The sequence below is a fragment of the Melanerpes formicivorus genome, unplaced genomic scaffold (genome assembly GCF_026170545.1).
Source record: "Melanerpes formicivorus ecotype bairdi unplaced genomic scaffold, bMelFor1.0.p_v2 SCAF_1, whole genome shotgun sequence".
In the NCBI taxonomy this organism is placed as follows: Eukaryota; Metazoa; Chordata; class Aves; order Piciformes; family Picidae; genus Melanerpes; species Melanerpes formicivorus.
The window spans coordinates 57,572,310-57,595,171 of record NW_027142353.1 but is presented as its reverse complement, the minus strand read 5'-3'; the positions used below and the strand labels follow the sequence as shown (position 1 = coordinate 57,595,171).

Below are 22,862 nucleotides of genomic sequence, written 5' to 3'. Positions count from 1 at the left end.
CGTTCTGTTTTTGTGCACCTTCTAGAAAAAGTCCCTGATCTGCTACTAATAGGCCTTTAAGTGTAACAATAATACACATAATGATTAAATAGCTGGAAAAAAGCGGGTTGACTTCTAGGTCAGCAAGTCTTGAACAATGTGATGCTTTGTAATGGCAAAGTTCATACTCAAAAAGGCATGGAGAAACTTAGAAGCTGCTAATACATCACAATAAACTGATCCTGATTAGCAAAGAACTTAATTTTAAAGATATATCAAGGAGCAGTATCAATAGTAGAGTGCTGCAGGAGAAATTTACCGATGAATAACTGTTAATCCAAAGTACTTTGCAATATATGCTGTGAGTGGAAAATCCTACATATTATTGAGCAATATTATAAAGCAAAGAGTATCCAATCAAGATGTTAATTGGTCTTTGGTTTCAGAATCACTGACTCAATCAGGTCTTGCAAGGTTTTTAACATAAAAGCCTTCAGATTATGTATCATACCTCATGCCATAGCTGGAACTCAACCAGGATCCTGACTGCATCAACACAGTCTCAAGCTGTGCCAGGGGAAGTTTAGGCTAAGGTGAGGAGAAAGTTCATCACAGAGAGAGTCATTAGTCATTGGAATGTGCTGCCCAGGGAGGTGGTGGAGTCACCATCCCTGGAGGTGTTCAAGAGGGGATTGGACGTGGCGCTTGGTGCCATGGTTTAGTCATGAGGTCTGTGGTGACAGGTTGGACGTGATGATCTTTGAGGTCTCTTCCAACCTTGGGGATTCCGTGGTTGCCCTGAGTATCTGAAGGTACTAGGATTGTTCAGACTTAAAATTCTCATTCAGCAATGTTTCCAGAGAGAAGAGAATGCCCTATATTGCCCTTTGAACCTAGAACAATTGAAGCAGCATGTGCTATTTCTTGATGAACAGTGACAACAGCATATGAAGTAAGTTGGCTGTGATGATCTTGAAGGTTTCTCCCAATCTGGTCTGGTCTATTCTATTCTATTCTATTCTATTCTATTCTATTCTATTCTATTCTATTCTATGTTTTGTCTCTATCTTTCAAACTGTGATGATTTCTCTAAAGCAATGATATTCATCTGAAAATCAAAATCTCAGGATACATGTGCCTTATGGTTATTATTAGTATCATTAAAATCAAGGTATGCTCCAAGTGGGATGGATATACCACGAACAGTCTTTACAGGTACTCTTTCATTGTCCCACAGCCTGGTCATTTGCATTTTCTTTGTATTTCCTTTGATCTCAGATGACTCTCTCCACTTGAAGTTTGTTCCATTATTCTCACAGAACTGTTCTGGGTTTCTTATAGATTGATTGACGCATGAAAAATTAGAAGATTCAGAAACAATTATCCTCCATCATAAGATGTGCTATAGTAATAAAGATTTTTTTTTAAAGGAACTATTATAGAACATTTAAGCTGTTAATAAAAAAAGAGCTGAAAAGATTAATATATCTGAACACTGAGCTACAATGGAACATATTTTTAGATCAACTTTCTTTTCAGATATATGCCAAAAAATCCTCTCAGTATTCCTCCTCCACACATGAACTTGGAATTTTACTCCACAACTTCCAAGAATGAAGTCAATACCTTCTTAAACTAGCAAATGAGATAATAAAGTTTCTTAAGAGTGCTTCTGGCATCTTATTTTTGTGAGCATCTTTTTTAAAGCATTTAGACACAAATCATTGAGAAATATCCAGCACACTTTTGCTGATGTGATGCTTGCTGATTTTGATACTCTCCTACCAGGCCCTGATGGCTCACCAGTATCCAGTGCTCATTTTTACAGGAAGTACAGCCTGAAGCACTACACAGTTGCATGTGCTGCTTTTGCTTCAATGGTGACGAAATGCAAGAGCTTTTCCTCTCCTGAAGTTCCCCACTTGCTCTCCTAGAAGATAAGCTGGGGTTCACACAGTGTGCATTTAGTGTCATATAGTCTCTTTTCCACCATGTGTTCAGTTTCAAGTTCCTTATTATGAGAACTAGATGAACCATCTGGAAGGAGTCCAAAGAGGAACAAAACCAATGATTTGAGAAGTAGTATTTAAAGAAGCAGTGTCCTTGTTTGACATATAGAAGGTGAGAGTCAACATGATAAATAAGGACAAAAGGGACAACAAAGAGGAAAGGAACAAGTTGTATCCCATACCTCTCTTATGGATGAGAGAGACTAAAATGTCTTTCAACATAATGTGAGACATTAGGCGTACTCTTTCCATCTCAGACAGCTCTAAACACCTATCTGTAGGCAACTGAGTCAAGATTCAGATCTCCTCTTCTACCAGAAACTTAGAAACATATAGTGTTAGTAAATATACACCTGCAGTCATCTACATTTAGAGAATTAATCCCACAATGACCATTTGAAAGACATTTCTCAGGTAAATTATTCAGACCAGTTAGTGCTGCAGCATATTGCCTACAGGCACTCTCAAAGGAAGTAGGATAAACAGTTTCAGGACTAATTTAGGAGGTGATGATCTCACTGTGGAGTATAATGATACACCAAATGATGCCTCTTCTCATTCTATTTTCTATAATGTCTATGATTCTGCTTACAAGGCCAGGAATGGGGGGAAGAACGGCCTAAAGACTCAAAGACTGGAGCAGATAAAAAGATGAATATATAAAGTCATTATTGCCTCCTGAGTAAAATATAGACGCTGGAAACTGTTCAATTGGTTTAAAAAATGGGAAAAACAAATCAAAGTGAACCAAACCCTGAGAACATGGATGCTCAGTCCCACTTATTGCAGTATTGCTTTCTCAAACACAATGAATAAATAAATGCTGAAACCGTTTAATGATTGTTTGCTTTCACAGCTTAGCTCACAAAAAGGGGAAGAGAAAAATTACATAACTGGAAAGAATATAGAAAGTGGAGATTCTCATCTTGAGGAGACGAGCTATAAAGAACAGTAACCTTTAGGTGAGAAGCTATTACCGCTATCTCATTGATGATATGCAAACCCACTAAGAAAATGGTAGCATGTAATTAGCTTCTGGCCAAAGTGGAAAGTTAATGAAAAAAAACAACTAATTCTCACTGCAGTTAAAACCCATTTTGTTCATTTGCAGTAACATGTTGGGTTCACTTCTGAGACATTGTGAAGCACAACTATATATTAAATAATACACTCCCCACACAGCCCTCCCAGGAAAGAAAAAACACAAGTATCGGTGGTTCTTTTCATTATTGTTTTTTTTGCATCAGTAAGCTCAGACTTCACCAATAGGGTGGAAACAAAATGGTGTCACTTCACCTTACAAAAGTGCCAACTACTCACATCACTGAGCTAGAAAACTCACAATAAAAACAAAAAGACACTCAAACGTGTCCAGAGAATGGCAACAAGGCTGCTGAGAGGCCTTCAGCACAAGCCCTGTGAGGAGAGGCTGAGGGAGCTGGGATTGTTTAGCCTGGAGAAGAGAAGGCTCAGGGGAAACCTCATTGCCCTCTACAACTACATGAAAGGTGGTTGTAGCCAGCAAGGGGTTGGTCTCTTCTCCCAGGCAACCAGCACCAGAACAAGGGGACACAGTCTCAAACTGCGCCAGGGGAAGTTTAGGCTCGAGGTGAGGAGAAAGTTCTTCACCGAGCGAGTCATTAGTCATTGGAATGTGCTGCCCAGGGAGGTGGTGGAGTCACCATCCCTGGAGGTGTTCAAGAGGAGATTGGACGTGGCACTTGGTGCCATGGTCTAGTCATGAGGTCTGTGGTGACAGGTTGGACTTGATGATCCTCGAGGTCTCTTCCAACCGTAGCGATACTGTGATACTGTGAATCGGCAGAATACAACTATGAGTCATATTATCTGCAAAAGGACAGAAAAGAGCTAGTTCCTCTGTAGGGCTCTGCTAAATTCGGATAGGCAGAGAGGGACCTGGGGGTACTGGTCAATGGTAGGCTGAACATGAACCAGCAGTGTGCCCCGGCAGCCAAGAGGGCCAATGGCATCCTGGCCTGCATCAGGAACAGTGTGGCCAGCAGGAGCAGGGAGGTCATTCTGCCCCTGTACACTGCACTGGTTAGGCCGCACCTCGAGTACTGTGTCCAGTTCTGGGCCCCTCAGTTTAGGAAGGAATTTGACTTGCTGGAACGAGTCCAGAGAAGGGCAACGAAGTTGGTGAGGGGTTTGGAACACAAGCCCTATGAGGAAAGACAGAGGGACCTGGGATTGCTCAGCCTGGAGAGGAGGAGACTCAGGGGAGACCTTATCACTCTCTACAACTACCTGAAGGGAGGTTGTAGACAGGCAGATGTTGGTCTCTTCTCCCAGGCAGCCAGTACCAGAACAAGAGGACACAGTCTCAGGCTGCACCAGGGGAGGTTCAGGTTGGATGTTAGGAAGAAGTTCTATACAGAAAGAGTGATTGTCCTTTGGAATGGGCTGCCCAAGGAGGTGGTGGAGTTGCCGTCATTGAAGGTGTTCAGGAGGAGACTTGATGGGGTGCTTGGTGCCACGGGTTAGCTGTTTGGGTGGGTTGGATTGGTTGATGGGTTGGATGCGATGATCTTGAAGGTCTCTTCCAACCTGGTTTGGTTTATTCTAAATAAAAGTTTATTGTAAAATAAAAGAGCTAAGGTCAACATTTGATTATCTGAAAATTATCACCCAAGTACTCTTTCAATTTTAATATCTGGCATTTAAAAAATTCTCTGATAAATTCCTCAGTGAAAATTTCTTCCTAGTCAAGGAATCAAAAAATCCAACTAAGGATGGAGACTAATTATTTCATTTGTGTAAAATTTATGCACTCAAAAGTGATCAGTTTTAAGGTTTTTGACTCAAAATTTGAAATGATGTACCAAGTACTTTTGTTTGAATTTTCATTACTTCCAAACACAGACACTCAATGGTAAATAAATGGGATGAAGGCATTTTACACCCCCATATCCTTCTCTCTCTTATTCATTAAGGTACAGCATAGCAGCAGCAACAGGTTAATATATGAGGTAATAGACATTCCTAAAACAGGGGCAAAATTCTTTTTCTTATGCTAGCATTGGCACTTCCATTACATTCTCCCAGAGCTCTCCTGAGCATGAAGGGGATCATAGCTATGAAGAATTCCTCAGCACTGATCTTTTCCCCTGGCTATAGAGTGTCTCATAGTTCTCTGAAAAGCTGCTGCCTGAGGTGACTTTTATCCCTCCTGGTCTCCAGAAGCCAACATGTATGCATCCTCCTAAGTGGAAGCCTATTTAATATTCCTCTCAGCCAGACTTTTTCAAACATCAAATACTTGCTTTCCTGTGCTCTGCTGGGAAGAAGGTTCCCATGCTAGTATTCAATCACACCTCTGGATACATTGACAGTGGATAATTCTCCTTCTTGCTGATGCTCTGGAAATTTTGAGGACAGTGAGCGCGATCTCTGCCCTGACCTACTCCAGGGATCACCCAAGTGCTGTCTGCTAGCTGTAGAAAATAGGTTTGCATCAGCTTGATTCTCTCTCTGGCAGGCACAGCAAGGGAATGTCTTCACTGCTTACCCCACCCCCAGCATTATTGACCCATTTTGTGGTGTGACCGTTTGAGGCTGTGCCTTTAAGAAAAGGACAGTACTGGGGCACTATGGCTGAATATAGCATTTCCCTTTTTGCTTCTCCAGCTGGCTAGCTGTCGTTTTTATTTCTTTTTCTCTTTGTGGGGGGAGAAGGCTGGGCCTTTCTCTCTAACCCTCGACATGTGGCCTTAAAGCGCCTTAGGATTTTGCTTGGCTGTATCACAATGAAGGAGAAGGTGATAATGGAGTCAGGCATCTGTCCATGCTTGTCTGTGTTCATGGATGTGGGAGGAAGTATTTTTTTCTTTCTATTTTTTTTTTTAAACAAACCAAAACAGCAGCTCTGACTTATCAAAGGCAGATTTCTGCCTCCTGCTTATTCTTTTGATCACTTCCCAGGCTCTGTCCCCCACAGTGCTGTAAGGCTGCAGAAGCACAGCCCTGGACAAGTCAAAGGGTTTCAGAGCATTCTCAGTGAGCAGGCTAATAAACAACAGGGTGCTCACACTGGGATACACATCACAGTCAAACTCAGGACCTCTCTCTGACAGCGGCCAGCTGAAGATGTCCTCTGCCAAACACAAGAACTAAACAAATGTATAAAGACTCCAGCAGGACTGAGACTCAGCGCTCTCTCAGGGACCTGTTGAAACACAGATCTCTGCACTTTAGTTATTAACAGCTCTCGGTGGTTTTTATTCCATGAGCATATCCACTTGCTTTCTGAAATATTGCTAGTTTCAGGGATTTTTTTCCTTTTGTCTCTCTAAAACCTGACATCTGACAGTTTTAGCTGTCATTCCCTAACTCCTATATTAAGAAAGACACATATTCACTTCATGAATGTTGTGCCATCCACGTTTTACAGTTCCCTATCATATCCTCTCTCTTGGCTGTGTCTTCTTCAGGCTCAGTCTGTGCATTTAGCCACAGCTCATGAAGATGCCACATCTTCTTTGCTAGTTCTACTATATCTCTTTTGAGATATGAAAGCAACAGCTGCTTGTAGCATTCAAAAAAATGGAGCACCATAATGATACTTTCTGTTTCCTGTTCTTTTCTTCATATCTATTTCTTTCAGCCACAGCTGAACATCTTCATTACAACTCCAGTGTCCTTTGTGTCACATGAAGTCAATAGTTCTTCAGTGTTGGACTTTAGCTTTTATAACCCTGAGAAACTCAATATTATTATTAATATTATTATAATGGGCTGCCCAGGGAGGTGGTGGAGTCACTGTCCCTGGAGGTGTTCAAAAAAGGATTGGACGTGGCACTTGAAGCCATGGTTTAGTAGTCATGAGGTCTTGGGTGACAGGTTAGACTTGATGATCTTTGAGATCTTTTCCAACCTTATTGATTCTATGATTCTAAGTGAGATTGCCCTTATCATGAAATTTTGCCACTTTATTTGCCACCTCTTCTTCCAAATCATCTATGAATACCTAGATCAGCAAAGGTACAATGGCAATATATGCTTTGTATGGGAAAGCACATCACTAATCTTTAACAAGAAATAAGTACAGGAAGAAAATCCTCATTCACTGAAAAGATAAAATGACTACACAATTTACCAAAGGTGTTCTTCAGGGGAAAAAAAGGCTAGGCTTAAACTCCTGATGGACATTGTCTTTAAAGGCTCAGCAAATCAGGAGGAGACTTGATGGGGTACTTGGTGCCATGGGTTAGCTGTTTGGGTGGGTTGGATTGGTTGATGGGTTGGACGCGATGATCTTGAAGGTCTCTTCCAACCTGGTTTGGTTTATTCTAATAAAGAGTTTATTCAAATAATGTATTCAGCACTGGCAACTATTGCAATAGCATTTGTATTCTAGTGTGTTCAAAATATGCATGGGTCTGCTCTCACAGACATGCTGTTTTGAGGCTGTAACAGCAGAAGTTTGTAGAAGAAACTAAAACCTAATTAGAACAGATAACATGGTTGGAAAGATAGAAAACCTATCAGGGATGCTGTCTGTTGATCGAGTGTGCCAAGTAAACAAAAGCAAATTGTTCTTGGTATAAGCTATTTATTTTAATTTGAAATGTAGAAGTGAATGTTAAATTACACTTTTTTTAAAATATGCAAGACTTCATGAAACCAAATCATGCCTAGAAAAAAAAAGTAACATAGTACAGCTCACATTTAAAATCTTCTGTGGGTTCCTGGAAGTAAAGACTGGGAAAGCTGGGATTGTGTGCATTTGGTAGGTATGGAATACAGTAACATGTTATGAATCACAGTATCACAGTATCACAGTATAACTAAGGTTGGAAGAGACCTCAAGGATCATAGAGTCCAACCTAGCAACACAGACCCCATGACTAGACCATGGCAACAAGTGCCACGTCCAATCTCCTCTTGAACACCTCCAGGGATGGTGACTCCACCACCTCCCTGGGTAACCCATCCCAATGACTAATGACTCGCTCGGTGAAGAACTTTCTCCTCACCTCGAGCCTAAACCTCCCCTGGCGCAACTTGAGACTGTGTCCTCTTGTTCTGGTGCTGGTTGCCTGGGAGAAGAGACCAACCCCTTCCCGGCTACAACCACCTTTCAGGTAGTTGTAGAGGGCAATGAGGTCACCCCTGAGCCTTCTCTTCTCCAGACTAAACAATCCCAGCTCCCCCAGCCTCTCCTCATAGGGCTTGTGTTCAAGGCCTCTCCCCAGCCTTGTTGCCCTTCTCTGGACACGTTCAAGTGTTTCGATGTCCTTCCTAAACTGAGGGGCCCAGAAGTGGACACAGTACTCAAGGTGTGGCCTAACCAATGCAGAGTACAGGGGCACAATGACTTCCCTGCTCCTGCTGGCCACACTATTCCTAATGCAGGTCAGGATGCCATTGGCCCTCTTGGCCACCTGGGCACACTGCTGCCTCATATTCAGGCAGCTGTCGATCAGCACCCCCAGGTCCCTCTCTGTTTGGGAGCTCTCCAGCCACTCTGACCCCAGCCTATAGCTCTGCATGGGATTGCCATAGCCAAAGTGCAGCACTCAGCACTTGGACTTGTTAAATGACATCCCATTGGAATTGAATTATGCAGTTTTATCTATTATATCCCTAAAGAATCTGAGATGTATGTAGAAAGTGTTCAAATAAACAAACAATAATCATCAAAATAACTTTTACTGCACGTTTGACTCACATGAAATTATGATAGTTATCTCAGCAGCTCACTGAAGTACAACTCACCAGTCAGTCTGCTGTGGGCTGCCAGGAAAAGAAAAAAGGCTTTAGTCTTTGACTACATTCAGCTAAACCCACTTTTTTTGTCCTTCAAAGAATACAGGAATGACTAGGGATCTTACTTGCAAAGAAAAGAGAATGGTCAATGAGATCAGATAAAGGAATGATGATTAATGAGAAGTTTCAGGTTATACTTAATGACAGAAAAATAGGTCAGGGATGGACCTTCATTAGTCACCTAGACCATCCTCTAATTCCAATGCCAGATCAATAGTACTTACTATTCGTTCAGTAAGTATTTGAAGGCATCCAGTAATTCAGTTACTGTTACACCCTCAATAATATAAAGCTGTGCCTCACTAATGTTACCATTAAAAATGCCTTTCCTCCTTGATGCAATTTAAGTTCATTACATCTTACCCTACCTACCAGGAACAGATTATTCTCTTTCTCTTTGCAATGGCCTTTTGTGCGGTTTTTGCCTTAGCTGGAATTTAAAAGCTAAAATGGTAACAGACTGAGTGTGCCCAGGTGGGCAAGAAGGCCAATGGCATCCTGGTCTGCATCAGGAATAGTGTGGTGAGCAGGGAAGTCATTCTGCCCCCGTACATAGCACAGGTTAGGGCACTCCTTGAATACCATATTGCACTTCTGGGACCCTCAGGTTAGGAAAGATGTTTTGTTGCTGGAACGTGTCCAGAGAAGGGCAACAAAGCTGGGGAGGGGTTTGGAGCACAAGCCCTATGAGGAGAGGCTTAGGGAGCTGGGGTTGCTTAGCCTGGAGAAGAGGAGGCTCAGGGCAGACTTTATTGCTGTCTACAACTACCTGAAGGGAGGTTGTAGCCAGCTGGGTGTTGGTCTCTTCTCCCAGGCAACCAGCACCAGAACAAGAGGACACAGTCTCAAGCTGCACCAGAGGAGGTTTAGGCTGCATGTTAGGAAGAAGTTCTTCATAGAAAGAGTGATTGGCCATTGGAATATGCTGCCCAGGGAGGTGGTGGAGTCACCATCACTGGAGGTGTTTAGGAAGAGACTGGATGGGGCACTTGGTGCCATGGCTTAGTTGTTTAGATAGTGTTGTGTGACAGGTTGGACTTGATGATCTCGAAGGTCTTTTCCAACCTGGTTAATTCTATTCTATTCCTGACTCCCCATCTTTTTCCTGGTAAGGTAAAATGACAAAAAAGGAGAGGTAATTTCACAGAAGAAATAGTCTGGAATCAGTTTGGATGTAAAAGAGGTAAATTTTTAACTATATATATATATAGCAATAACGGGGAGGGTTCACAAAGGTAAGGGATAAGGATAAATGGGAAAATAGACAAAACCAAGCCCGGACGGCCTTGTATGCCCTGGATGCAAGTGGATTCAGATCTTCAAAAAGCATGGATGCAGCTTGAAGAGTAGGGCCCAACCACATGGTCAGTGCAGGAAGCAGCAGCAGATGATGTCTCTCTTGAGCAGGCAAAGCAGGGAAAGAGAAGTAAAGGATGTTCACCCTTTTTATAGACTTGCTGGACAGGAAGCAGGGGGTGGAATAGATCACCTTTGATTGTGGGGACCCCTCCTCCTGGGAGGGGGAAAACCAAGTCTCTCTCTGTCCACCTGGATCAAGTTTCTTTTGTCCACCTGAAAACCCAGCCCCCATCGAGGATGGGTGGAACTCAACACCCCTTTTAAGTGCATTAAGATTCTTAGCATGTCTTTTTTCTGCATTCCTTTATTTCGCCCAAAGAACTCCAGCTCCTTTAATCTTCTCAGTCTGTTATTCATTCATGTCACCACCTGCCCCATTCCCTGTTGGTCCAAATACTTCCTGAGCTAAGGTGCAAAAAACTAGCCACTCCATGGATAGGATAGGATAGGATAGGATAGGATAGGATAGGATAGGATAGGATAGGATAGGATAGGATAGGATAGGATAGGATAGGATAGGATAGGATAGGATAGGATAGGATAGGATAGGACCTTCAAGATCATCGTGTCCAACCCATCATCCAACACCATCTAATCAACTAAACCAATACTGCATACAAGCCACAGGTCTCTTCCCACACATACATTGTCCAGAGATGCTTACTGGATTTGTCATGAAAACACATTGCTGACTCACATTCTGCTTGTGACTTACAGTAGACTCCAGATTCTGTTCTAGATGACTTTTTCACCAATTGTTCCTTTTCCTGAAGTTGTGCAATTGTTTACCTGCCTACTTGCCCTCCCCCCACCCCAACCTGTGCCGTGTTTAGATTCTAGACTAGTTTTGTATTTGCCAAGATCCTAATCCCCTCCTTCAACATGCCTGAAATTCCTTCCAGAACTGAACAGAGTTGGACTTAGATTCCTACCTGGTGAACCCACTCTGACACCAGCCCTTGATACTCCTCTGTAGGCATGGTTCCCTACCTATTTGCTGATAGATAAACCCCAGCTCTATAGTAGCTTCACTCTACTACATTTCCCAAGCTTTTGTTTCATTATTATTATTATTTTTTGGCAGAATACTAAGGTACAATACCAAACAATGAAACACTATGCATGACTCAGTTGCTGTGGCAACATAAATTAACAAAATGTCCATTGTTGTAGAAGCTCTGTCATATAAAGTACGTAGGTAATACTATGCAAATAACAGCAGAAGCAGCACAAGATTCTGAGATGAAAATGTAACTGGACAAAATGTGGTGGCTGAAAAGGTAAAATAATGTCAGGTGGAGGTTAAACACAGAGCTGACAAATCATCTAGACATTTTGAGGTTATCAGTTTGGAAACAGGGACCGTAACTGTAGTTAAGTGGAAGGAAAGGATGAGGGACTACCTGACAAAGGTACTCAAAAGCCAGCAAGAAGTAGACATAATGTTTAGAACTGTCAAACCACACAACAATTATTTAAGAAGAAAAAAGCAACAGGCGCTAGTAGGGATGACATTCTGCTGAAATCAGTTATCTGCTTGGTCATATCTGATAGCCTCAACAAGCTGGATCAAGAGAGTTTTGAGCAGGGACTTCCCAAGGAGTAGGATGTTGTGGATGGAGGCATGAAATGTAGTCTTCCAAGACCTCGCCTGGAGTACTGTGTCCAGCTCTGAGGCCCCCAACACAAGACAGACATGGACCTGCTGGAGTGAGTACAGAGGAGATCACAAAGACCATCAGAGGGCTGGAGAGCCTCTCCTGTGAAGACAGGATGAAAGAATTGGGGATGTTCAGCCTGGAAAATAGAAGGCTCTAGGGAGACCTTTTAACTACATTTCATATCTGAAGGGGACCTACAGGAAGGCTGGGGAAGGACTGTTTAGAACAGCTTGTAGCAATAGGCTGAGGGGCAATAGTTTTAAACTGGAACAGGGTAGATTTAGGTTAGACATAGGGAGGAATTTCTTTACAATGAGTGGTAAAATATTGGAGCAGGTTGCCCAGGTATGTGGTTGAGGCCCTGACCCTGAAGACATTCAGGATCAGACTTGATGTAGCCCTGAGCAGCCCAATCTAGTTGGAGGTGTCCCTGCTGACTGCAGAGAGCTTGGACAAGATGACCTTTGAGGGTCCCTCCCAACCCAATGCAACCTGTGAGAAGACAAGGAGTAGGTTCAATTACAGGGGCTGGCCAGTTTGTTGAATAAATGCAGGAATAAGAAACATCCTCTGTTTCACAGGCAGAAAATATTCAAGTCATGGCAAACAGCTGTAGCTCATAAGGAGAAAACAGAAATGGCAGACTAAGTGCACAACATAACTGAAAATATGAATGTGCTTTTTGTTCTTTAATTACAAAAGGAGGTAATTGATGCAAGTCTGACTTGACAGAGATTCATAAAGAGGACAGAAAGGAAATCAAAGTTAACATGCCACTTTTGTATAAAAAGCATTGTTTACAAACTTTTGCTGTCCTGTATTGTTCCATTGTAGTTGCGCAAACACAGACCCTGGAAACAAGGAGGTTCTGGTTTCAGAATGTGGCAGCTGGTCTTGTTTGCTCTCTTCTTGTTTTTAAGGACTGATTAATCCCCACAAGTGTCTTCTCACTTACTACCAACCTTTTCCTCCATTCGCTGAGCAGGACAGTGTTGTGCAACATGTGAAAGTCCCAGAGAAGCTATGGAAATCCTGAGTTTCAGCAAAACCTTTAGAATGGTCATGTGGGAAAGACCGCGGACATAGAACAGGGTACGTAACTGAGGAGGAGAGAGATGTGGGAGGTTCTCAGGGCATATGAATCCCCAGCCCTGGCTGTCTTACCCAAGACCCTCTTCCAAGGTCATACTGCTGTTATGTGGGGTTTGTGGTCACGGGACAGAAAAATCCTGGATTCTCACTCACAAACATCTGTTTTAATTAGGAAGCTATTTGCTTGCTAAGGCCATAAAGAGGAAATGAGGTTTTACCAACCTGCAATGCAATGACATCAAGCAGCTCACTTTGAGCAAATTTTACATTGACACATTTAACTTGCTCTTCTAGCTAGCATGTTTTAATCAATTACAAAGCTACTGCAGGTTTACAGAACGCAACCTTCTAAATAGAAGAGGAGGTAAAAAAAAAATCCTTCAAACCCAGCAGAAACTCCAGTATACTAAGGAAAATAAAGTTAATGTGAAATTCTCTTGTGACTTAAGTAGTTTAAAAGCCAATTCCACTCCATATTATTCTGTTCTCTTATTCTGATAATTGAGAATCATTTTCTATAGCAGTGCAATGCTTTCACTGACTCATGAGCTCCTCAGTCATCTGCAACAGCTTCCATAGTAAGCAGCAAAGTAGCACTCTAAGTGCTTAATTTCTAAGTCTTGCTTTCACTGATTTCCTCTATTAAATTAATAGTCACATTTGGACACCACTCTGCCTCTAAAGCAGCACCATCATGCCTGGGACCAAGGGAACAAGCATTTCTTTAGTAGAGGTCTCACTCTCCTGCACAGGTAAGTAACTAACCACAGGAAAATTACTGCCTCTTGCACCATGAGATGAACCCTACAAATCCATGCTTAACATGGGGATGAGATACATTGAGAAATTCAACACACCTCGCACTGACTGAGTTGGAAAGACAAAATCACGCCATCACTCCTACAGACTGTCTCAGCCTTAAGGAGGGTTCATTGAAATGCATATAGGAAAACAACATTGCCCGTCCCTTTATAACCTTTTGTCCAGGCAAATATATATAATTTTATTGGGAAAATAAACCCTGCAGAGTGGCCCTTTGGGCTCATATTTCTGTGTAGAATTTGCATAGATTGGATGCCAATTAAAACAAACAAACAAAAGAAAACGCCTACTTTCTGCTGGGTACCAGAAGAACAGGAGCGAATAACAACTATATATACAGACTTGCAGTCTGTGAGCAGCAATAGCTGTATGTCATCTGTTGTACACGATACGCTCAGTCAGCTCGCAAGCTGTAGTCACACCACCAGAGCTTCATTCATGTCTTCTAACCAGCTTCCTGGCGCTCAGCCGCCTCGGCAGGAGCACAGCAGGCAGGGTGGGATGGTGCGAGGTAGATTACTTCATCTGCATAAAAGTAACAGCGGAGTGGGAGGAAATATCTCATAATTAGAACACGGGACGGAAATCACGGTTCCCACCAACTCTGCCGCTGATTGAGTTTGTTCTCCTTGGCAAAAAGCTCCCCGACCTTCCTTTCTCCACCTGCAATGACAGGGGCAGTAAGGCTTGGGGAGACTCAAGGTCCATAGGCACCCGGAGATTTTCTCAGATAGCAGCAGGACCTTTGCCAGGCCGGGAGGACCCACTGTCCAGACCACGCTGCCCCCGCCGGCCTGCCCGCTTCAGTGCGGCGCCACCCCTCTAGTCCCAGCGCAGCCGGTAATGTTTTGGTATTTCGGGACAGTGCTAGTACGGCGGCACTCGGACCCTGCGGCGGGAGCCCACGATACGGCGGGTGACCCGAGTGCCTTAGCCGCCCATCACCGAAGGCCGCTGCGAAGGCCAGGCCGGGCCTCACCACGCGGCGCCGAGCGCGGGGCGGGGAGGGGGCAGTTACCCTGCTAGGTTTCGTCGCGCCCCGGCAGCAGGTGCCGCCCGCAAAGCCTGGCTGTGCCCGCCCCGGCGTGCCCTCCCAGCGGCGCGCCAGCCCAGCGACGGGGACCGGGCGGGCCGTTTATAGGGCCTCGCGGAGAGCCTTTCACAGCGCCGCGGGCATGAGGCGGGAGGCGGTATATAGCGCGGCTGCGGGCGAGGTGAAAGCGACCTTTGCCGACGCTCTTCTCACCCGCAACGGCAGCGTGGGCCGTCCTCCTCGCGGTATGCGGCTGCTAGCAGGCTGCAGGTGGGTGACTGCGGGGGCGCGGGGGGCCCGGCCCCGAGCGGGGCGTGGTGCGTAGCTGCCCCGGGCTATGGCGGCGAGGGCAGTGCTGTGCAGTACGGTGCGGGGCTGTACCCCGCTGTGGCCGGTGACGGCTGCCCCACTCCACGCTCCCGCCCCAGCGCCGCCCACTGCTGGGGCCGAGCTGGCGCGTGTGTCAACACGGGGCCGCGGCGCCGGCCCTGTCCCCGGCGCCTCCCCGAGGTCGCCCGGCGGAGGTCGCCCGGGCAGCGGAGGCCGCGCCGCGGTGGGGAAGGAGCTGCCGCCGCTTGCTGCTTCCCGGGGAGGTAGGATACAGCCCCATCCTTCTGCTCCCCCAGCCCGGGGGTCCGGCGGGCCCCGCCGGCCGCTCCGTGGCTCGGCAGGCCCTGTGGCCGTCCCCTCGGTGGGCCCCGGCCCTGGAGAAAGTTTTCCGCGACCTGGTCTGTGCTGACCCCGGCGGGAGCCGCGGGCCGAGCTGGCGGGAGCGGCCGGGCTGGGCTGACCCGGCTGCGGCGTGCTCCCGGGGGCTGGTCCCGCGGCCGCTTCGGAGCTGCAGCGGTCCAGTGGGACACATAGGCGCGAGTAACGGGAGTTCCAGGAGTCCAAAAGTTGTTTCAGGTACATTGCCTCTACTGTCGTTCGTTGCCTCTAACTTTTGGGGGCTTTTTTGTGTTTTTTTTTTTTCCCTTTAATAATTGTTTGAGAGCAGTGGAGATCTATTCTCTGCACTTTCGGTGAGGGAACCGGCTGTATAAGTTGGCATATTCTGTTCGACCAAACCATAATAGGCAGAAAGCTCGAAAAGCGTTGTCTGCACCTTTCCCAGATCTAGCTGTGCCTTTTAAGTTTTAATCTCTCTTAAAAATTAATTTTCATGCACCTGCGTGGTTTGGACCTCATTCTGCAGGCATGTCTGAGTAACACCGGGCATGTACGGTTGTATTTGTGGAGCGGTGACGTTATGTTATAATGCCCCGCGGGAGGAAACTCGGCAGGGCTGTGTTTCTACAGCACCTTCTGCAGACTGTCCTGGTCCCGTCTGGCACTCCCGTGCCTGGCTCTGGATTGGCAGCGTTGGTAGGGCCAAATATCCCTTACGCAGTGGTGATGCCGAAAGCTGGGTTAAGTAAACCCTTTCCACTGAACAGGAGACCACGCTTTTTTAACAGTAGATGAATTGAAGTGTCTTGTTTACTGTGTCTTGTTCTCTTGGTCTGTGTTTGCAAAGCAGAGACATAATTCATAATTGCGGCTCTTAGGGTTACACAATACTTAAGATAGCAGTAGCATAGTCTTTTGATCTGGAAAGAAAAATAAACAATCCAAGTATGTCTGGGTTTTAAAAGTGGCAGGGTACTTCCTCTTCTACTGTGTCCTTGCCACTTAGCATCTGCCTGTGTAGAAAGCCAATGAGTTCACAGGAACACTTCTGTGTTAGATAAATCTTAAGGAACTACATTTTCTCTCTGGTGATGATCCAGAGTGTACTGTAACAAATGGATCGAATTTTGAGCATGCTGTCATTTTAAAGAGAATTTGTTATGCCAGCATGAAACACATTTGCAACTTTTTTAGGGAAATAGGGAAAGGTTTTAGGGTTTTTTTGTCTCCCTCCTTTCCCTTCCTTTTTAATAATTAGACCCATTAGTCCTGAGAATTCAAAGTCTTTATTTGCTAATGGAGGTAGTTGAAGATATTTTGTCTCTCCACAAACCTTGCAGTATCTATTGTTTTAGTCCAATATGATTATTATACCTGTATTATTACACTGGACTTCCACAGAGCAGCAGTCACTCAGTGATCTTATAATTACCATTACCATTTGTGATCCTTCTCCAAAGGCAGCTGTTATTTATGAGATCCTTATAGACTGAGGTGTACAAACAAGGTTTTTAGACATCTGCAAATCCAAACTTTGAAAAATTCATGTTTTAACGTAAATGCAAAGAGAAGTGGAGTTTATTGAAGGTACACAATTTAGAGACAAAGCCCATACTCTCAACCTGACAGAGCATGAAGGGATTATCCAGACTTGACTCATCTGTGTAGATTGTGCATTTCAGGCTGACTGCTGAGCTGAGCAGCAGTCCAGTGGAATGATTTCACTGCCTGCTTCTCTGGATTGTACCAACCTTTAAAAATATTGTTGGTGTTCCAGAGCTGTTTAGTTAGGGGTTTATTCAAACAAACAAACAACCTGGATTTGCAGTTGATGAGACCTGAAAACTTGGTGATTCAGTTTGATATTTGATGAAACCTATCTACTGTTCAATTTTACATAGGTAAGTTGAAAACCTTGTGAGGTATTCTTTTGTGAGATCTTACATAGCCTACATGCAGCTGAAAATACTCTAAGTGATCTAAAAAAAAGACAGTTCAAAGTCAGCATGAAGTGAAATGAGGAACTTGCTTGTCTTGGGTCAGCTTTTGTTGTGCTCACAAATAGCTATGGCTGAGCAACTCTGTGTTTTGTGATTTACTTTGACTTCTTTCATTACAGAAGTTGTAAAATCTTGTTTGGTATTTTCTCAGCTCCATAACTCCTGTCTTAAACCAGTTGTTAAAAAACAATCACAACTGCCCTTGACTACTTAAACTCAGGGTAGTTTTTCTTTTCACTGGTTGCACATTGGGTTTTTTAAATAAACCAGATGTTAATATGAATTTTGCAAGCCTCATCTTCCAGTTGTAGAGCTCTCAGAAGTTTGTACTTGAAATAATTCTTTAAAGTGGAAGTGCTGGAAAGAGAGTGACAACAGTAAGAAATGGAGGGAAGAGGTCGTAGTAACTAAGAGGAAAGTTAGAATGTGTGTTGTGTAAGTTTATGGTGTAAAACTCCTCTTTTTTTTTCCTGGTCTGTAAATATTTTTCTTCTGCTTTTGCTGTTCTGTGGAACAGTGTCCCACATGTAGCTAGGCAGTTAGGGATATGAGGGTGGGTTTGTTGTTTTTTTTTTGGGGGGTGGTGGTGGTTTGTTTTTGTTGTGTTTTTTAAGTTATTCAAGAGAGATTTCATCATTTCACTCATTTTGGTAGTGTTTGTTGCCATGGCAGCTAGCCGGTGGCCTTATTAGTGATTAAGGTGGTTACACTTCATTTCTTGTCTTGTAGTATTAGAATTATCAGGTACTGTGAGAAACAGATTGTGTTACAAAGACTGCAGTGAGTTGTTTCTGTGAAGTGACTGAAATGTTAGTGACTGAAGTTATTATGGAGTGATGCTTTATCTCTCTCATATATAATTGTTTAAAACGCCTCTTGTCTTCAAGCATGCTAAATATTTACCATAAATGCCATATGTTTGAAGCAAGATACCCACTTAATTGAATAAGCCTGTATTTTATGGGCACTTCATTTTAGTTACTAAATTACATGTTAAAGATAGAGTGTGACAAAAGCAAAGGTGAGATGGTGTAACAAGCAGTCGTTTTTCTTACCTCCTGATCTCAAACTGTAGTAATTTCCAGTTAGCATTTAGATAGAAAAGCTATTGTGATCTGCTCGTCATTGCCCTCCTGGTAGAGCTATGAGGTATTTCTCTCTTCTAGTTCTTCTCATTCTCCACCCCTTCCCCTCTTTCCTTCTTGTTTTGGGTTTGTTTTGTGGTTTTTTCCCTCCTTATTTTTCTCTCTGCATGTCTTGTGGATTAGGCAGCTCTCCAGAATTAGAGAAGAAGAATACTCTGTGGATATTTTTCTCTGTAAAGCTCTGCATCTTCAGATGTTTTCGTGTAACAGCTTGAGGCTGTGTCAGAAAGCATCTTCCTTTCCATGTGGTAGTGATGAGTAAAAACTGAGGGAGATCTTCATGACATCGGGGCTTTTGGCTCAGATGAACTAGGCACTTATTTTTTTTGCCTATCAGGATTGATTACTTCAGGCTAGCTCCCATTTCTTGTGTAAAAGGCTGAGCTTGCACTGCCAAAAATCCAAACTGTATTTTGCTTAGCATGAGGTGTGGGGCTTGACACTGGACACTGACTTTCTGGCTTCTGCAAGGGTATTGTATCCCTCACTCAAGGAATAATTTTAATGCTTTTTTGCAAACTCGAGTGCTGTTCATTCTGCAATCGTGGCTGCAAAATGAGAATGTTTTGAAATAGTACTTTGGTTTTAAGTACCTCTGCTGTCCCGACTGGAAAGGTCGAGACAACCTTTTAAATTTTGCCCTGGGGAGTAACAAAGCTCACCCTCTGCAGCTGAAAGATCATTCTTCCAGGCTCACCTCACAGCACGTGCTGGACTACCTCTTGTGGCCACCTGGGCATTTAAGGTTGTATTTGCTTGATTTACGATACCACTGTAACACTTAAAAAGTCATCCTCCTCCCTGGGAGGAGAGTTGTCTTTTCATGTATACATACAGGTACATGTGTATATATATGTGTGTGTATGGGTACATAGGTACAAAATAGAATGTTAGACCATCCCAGGATCTGCTGTCTATTAAACATAGGAAGCTCCTATGTGCTCCCAGCGCCTCTGTTTAGGCTGAAGTGATTTGGTTGTGAAATTATTCAGGGTTAAGTATCATGTTTGGTTCATCTTGTAGAATTTTTACACAAAGTGTGAAGTTAATGCTGGGGGGCGGAAAACTTCAACCCATTACAGTGTTTAAAATGTATTCTGTGTTCAAAATCATAGCTTTTTGGAGGGTTGATAGTGAGGAAAGTAGAGATATATTTGGGAGGATGGATTCTGCTTAATAGGAAGCTTGTTTTGAGTAAAGAATGGGGAGAGAGGAGGAAAGGACAAAGCAAGACGTTTAGTGGTTGGGAGTGAAGGAGAGTTTAATGGATGTTAATAATCCTCCCAAAGGAAGAAATACAGTAATTTCTTTTGGTACGAAAGGAATGTCTTGGGAGGTGGTTAAAAGTTGCAGAGGAGTGCCAGAGATTGGGGAGGTCAATGAAGCTGGGGGTGTTCAGCAGCAAATGTGACACAGGTTATTGTCAATACCTGAAAAGCCATTTGCTTGCTGCTAGTAGGTAATGCTCAGAGGCTGGGAAGAGCCTTAAATCCCTGAATACTTTACTAATTGAAAAAAGTGTCATGATAATTCCTAAATGAACGTTTCTGTGAGCCATCCTCCCCTATGAGCTGTAAAATGAAATGTGTTAAGTTGCGAAATCAGTGAATCAGTCCCATAAAACTTTGAAGTTTTGCGATGAGCTGAAAATTTCTATTGTGCTATGACTTAGACCTTTTATCTTAGGACTAATGAAATTTGGTGGTTTGGCAGAGATTGGATGGAAAAGAGGCAGATTGGATTTCCTTTAACAGAAACTGCTTCCCTACTCGTCTTTTGTTTTGCAAACTGTCGATGTAAGAAACTGGTATCTATAAATTCTCATTTATGTGCTTTCCTAGGCACCATTTTAGTTGATTGTGGTAGTTTCAGGCTGTGCCTGGAAAATTTTCCACAACTACTTGAACAGAAAGTAGTAGAATGTAAATAAATCACCATTGGGTGTAAAGAGGAAAATAACTATAAGTTCTAAATAATCCTATTGGACAGATATCGGCCATAAAACTGAGATAGGTAAACTAACTTGCTCTCTTCTCGCTTCCTCCACTCTGGCTGCTGCTTCTTCTGGCTATGTTGACCTTGGCTATGTTCTTTGTTGTGGCTAAGTACCAAAAACCAACTCTCTGCTCTCTCTCTTGTCCCTTGTGTACAGGGGGATGGATGGAAGTGGGCAGGGAGTGGGGAAGCTATTATTAGCCCCCTGGTTTTGTCCAGAGAGGTTCTTGTGCTGTTTAGAAATTGTAAATACCTCTAAATACTGTAAATATTGTATATTTTCTAGATATTTGTTGCATTTCATTTCTAGATTGTAGTTTTGCTTGTAAATGCAGCTTCATTTGCTTCCTACTGAGCTGGTCTGGCAATTTTATGTTGGGGGGAATTTTCAGCCCACCACATTGATGCTTTGACAAGTCTCTTCAATCCTTTGTCATCTGTAAAGCTCATGTTTGAATGACTGAATTGTCTAATCTTTCCAGCATGAATGCATGGCCTCATCCTCGATGAGAGACATTTCACTTATAGAAAGTACCATCAATGCTTTCATGGAGTTCTCTGCATTGTAAGTGGAGAGTCTGGGGGGGCCTTATAATTTGCAGCAGCATATCCCCTAAGGCCTTTCCACCTTAAAACACTCAGCTTCTTTGATAACCCCAAGTGATTTCTCCTTCAGCAGTAATTCCAATACACACTATTTGTAATGCCAGATACACCTCTGGAAATGGTTTGTTCTGACTAGGGAAGGGCAATGATGTGCAAGTGCCCAGGGCTGTGCACCTGGGTTCACAAGTCGGTGTAGCAGCTGCTTCTGGGATTGCTGCTGCCATTCTTGCTGGGCTGCCAACTGGGCTTTTGCCGCTCTTGCTGAGCTGTGAATTGGACTCATTACATTTTTCTGGAACTGTCTGTGCTGAGATTACCGTCAGGGTCTCTTGAAGTGTTGCTGAGCTACAGTCCATAATTACCACTGGAAGATTAAAATCAGAGTTTTCTGTTTTCAGCTGTTGTTTCACCAGGCGTTGGTTCACTTGTCTGTTAATAGCTTTTATTGTAGCTGTTGCGTGGAAGGAAATAACATCTGGTGGCCAGCAGGAGCAGGGAGGTCATTCTGCCCCTGTACTCAGCACTGGTTAGGCCACACCTTGAGTCCTGTGTCCAGTTCTGGGCCTCTCAGTTCAGGAAAGATGTTGAGCTGCTGGAACATGTCCAGAGAAGGGCAACAAAGCTGGGGAGGGGTTTGGAGCACAAGCCCTGCGAGGAGAGGCTGAGGGAGCTGGGATTGCTGTCTACAACTACCTGAAGGGAGGCTGTTAGCCAGATGGGGGCTGGTCTCTTCTCCCAGGCAACCAGCACCAGAACAAAAGGCCACAGTCTCAGGCTGCACCAGGGGAGGTTTAGGCTGGATGTTAGGAAGAAATTCTACACAGAGAGAGTGATTGGCCATTGGAATGGGCTGCCCGGGGAGGTGGTGGAGTCACCATCATTGGAGGTGTTCAGGAGGAGACTGGATGGGGTGCTTGGTTGCATGGTTTAGTTGATTAGGTGGTGTTGGATGATAGGCTGGACGCAATGATCTTGAAGGTCTCTTCCAACCTGGTCAATGCTATGCTATTCTACATTGATGCAACTTTCATCTGGTTCCAGCAAAAGATTGTGTGGCTTGTGAGCGTGTTTAGGTGTTGCTCAGTAGTTGGGAGTTTGACCTTAAAACCAAATCTCAAAGTTGCAGCTTTTTCTTGTGAGTTCTCTGTCTTGAACTGACCACCACTTATCAGTGCAACTTGTTAAACCACCATTGCTTGATAGATAGGAGAAATTACACTACAGACCTTCACAGAGGAATTGTGGAATTGTACAGGCAGTCTTTTTCAAGACTCAAAATAATTACTTGGACTCTGGTAAGTTTAACTGTTGGTACCATACATGGTGTCTCCTTAAGGCTTTGCCCAGTATTGGGTGATGGTCTTTTGTGATTTGTTTTATAAAACTGGCAGCTCCAGAGTTGCATGAGACTGTGGTACCAGTCTGTACTTCACACAGGATGCTGCTAAATTTCAGACCTTAGTATGTTGCAGATCGATAACTTTTTGATGCATGCAGCTGTAGCAAGAGACACCTCAGATAAACTCATTGGTGTGAAAACAAGCACCATCATTTTAAGGCAAATCTTTCTTGCTGTACTCGACATACTTCCATGAGCAGTGTGAACTGCTTATCTCCAGCTTCTATGTGCTCATCCATATGCCTGGAGGAGCTCTGGAAAGAGAAAGAGAATGTTTGTAGCGGATGGGCTGAAAACAGATACC

At 43.8% G+C, this 22,862-nt stretch overlaps 1 protein-coding gene across 2 annotated transcripts in view; it reads left to right on the top strand.

The window, feature by feature from the left end:
* The first annotated feature begins 15,302 nt into the window (after nucleotides 1–15,302).
* ZC3H12C (zinc finger CCCH-type containing 12C) overlaps nucleotides 15,303–22,862 on the top strand; it is a 58,260-nt gene continuing 50,700 nt past the window's right edge. Inside the window, exon 1 of one of the 2 annotated variants that reach the window (XM_068144580.1) lies at nucleotides 15,303–15,337. The gene's annotated coding sequence lies outside the window, so the exon portion shown is untranslated. Of the gene's footprint in view, nucleotides 15,338–15,518; nucleotides 15,651–22,862 lie in introns of those variants that run through there. The other variant, XM_068144571.1, reaches the window with a different exon arrangement.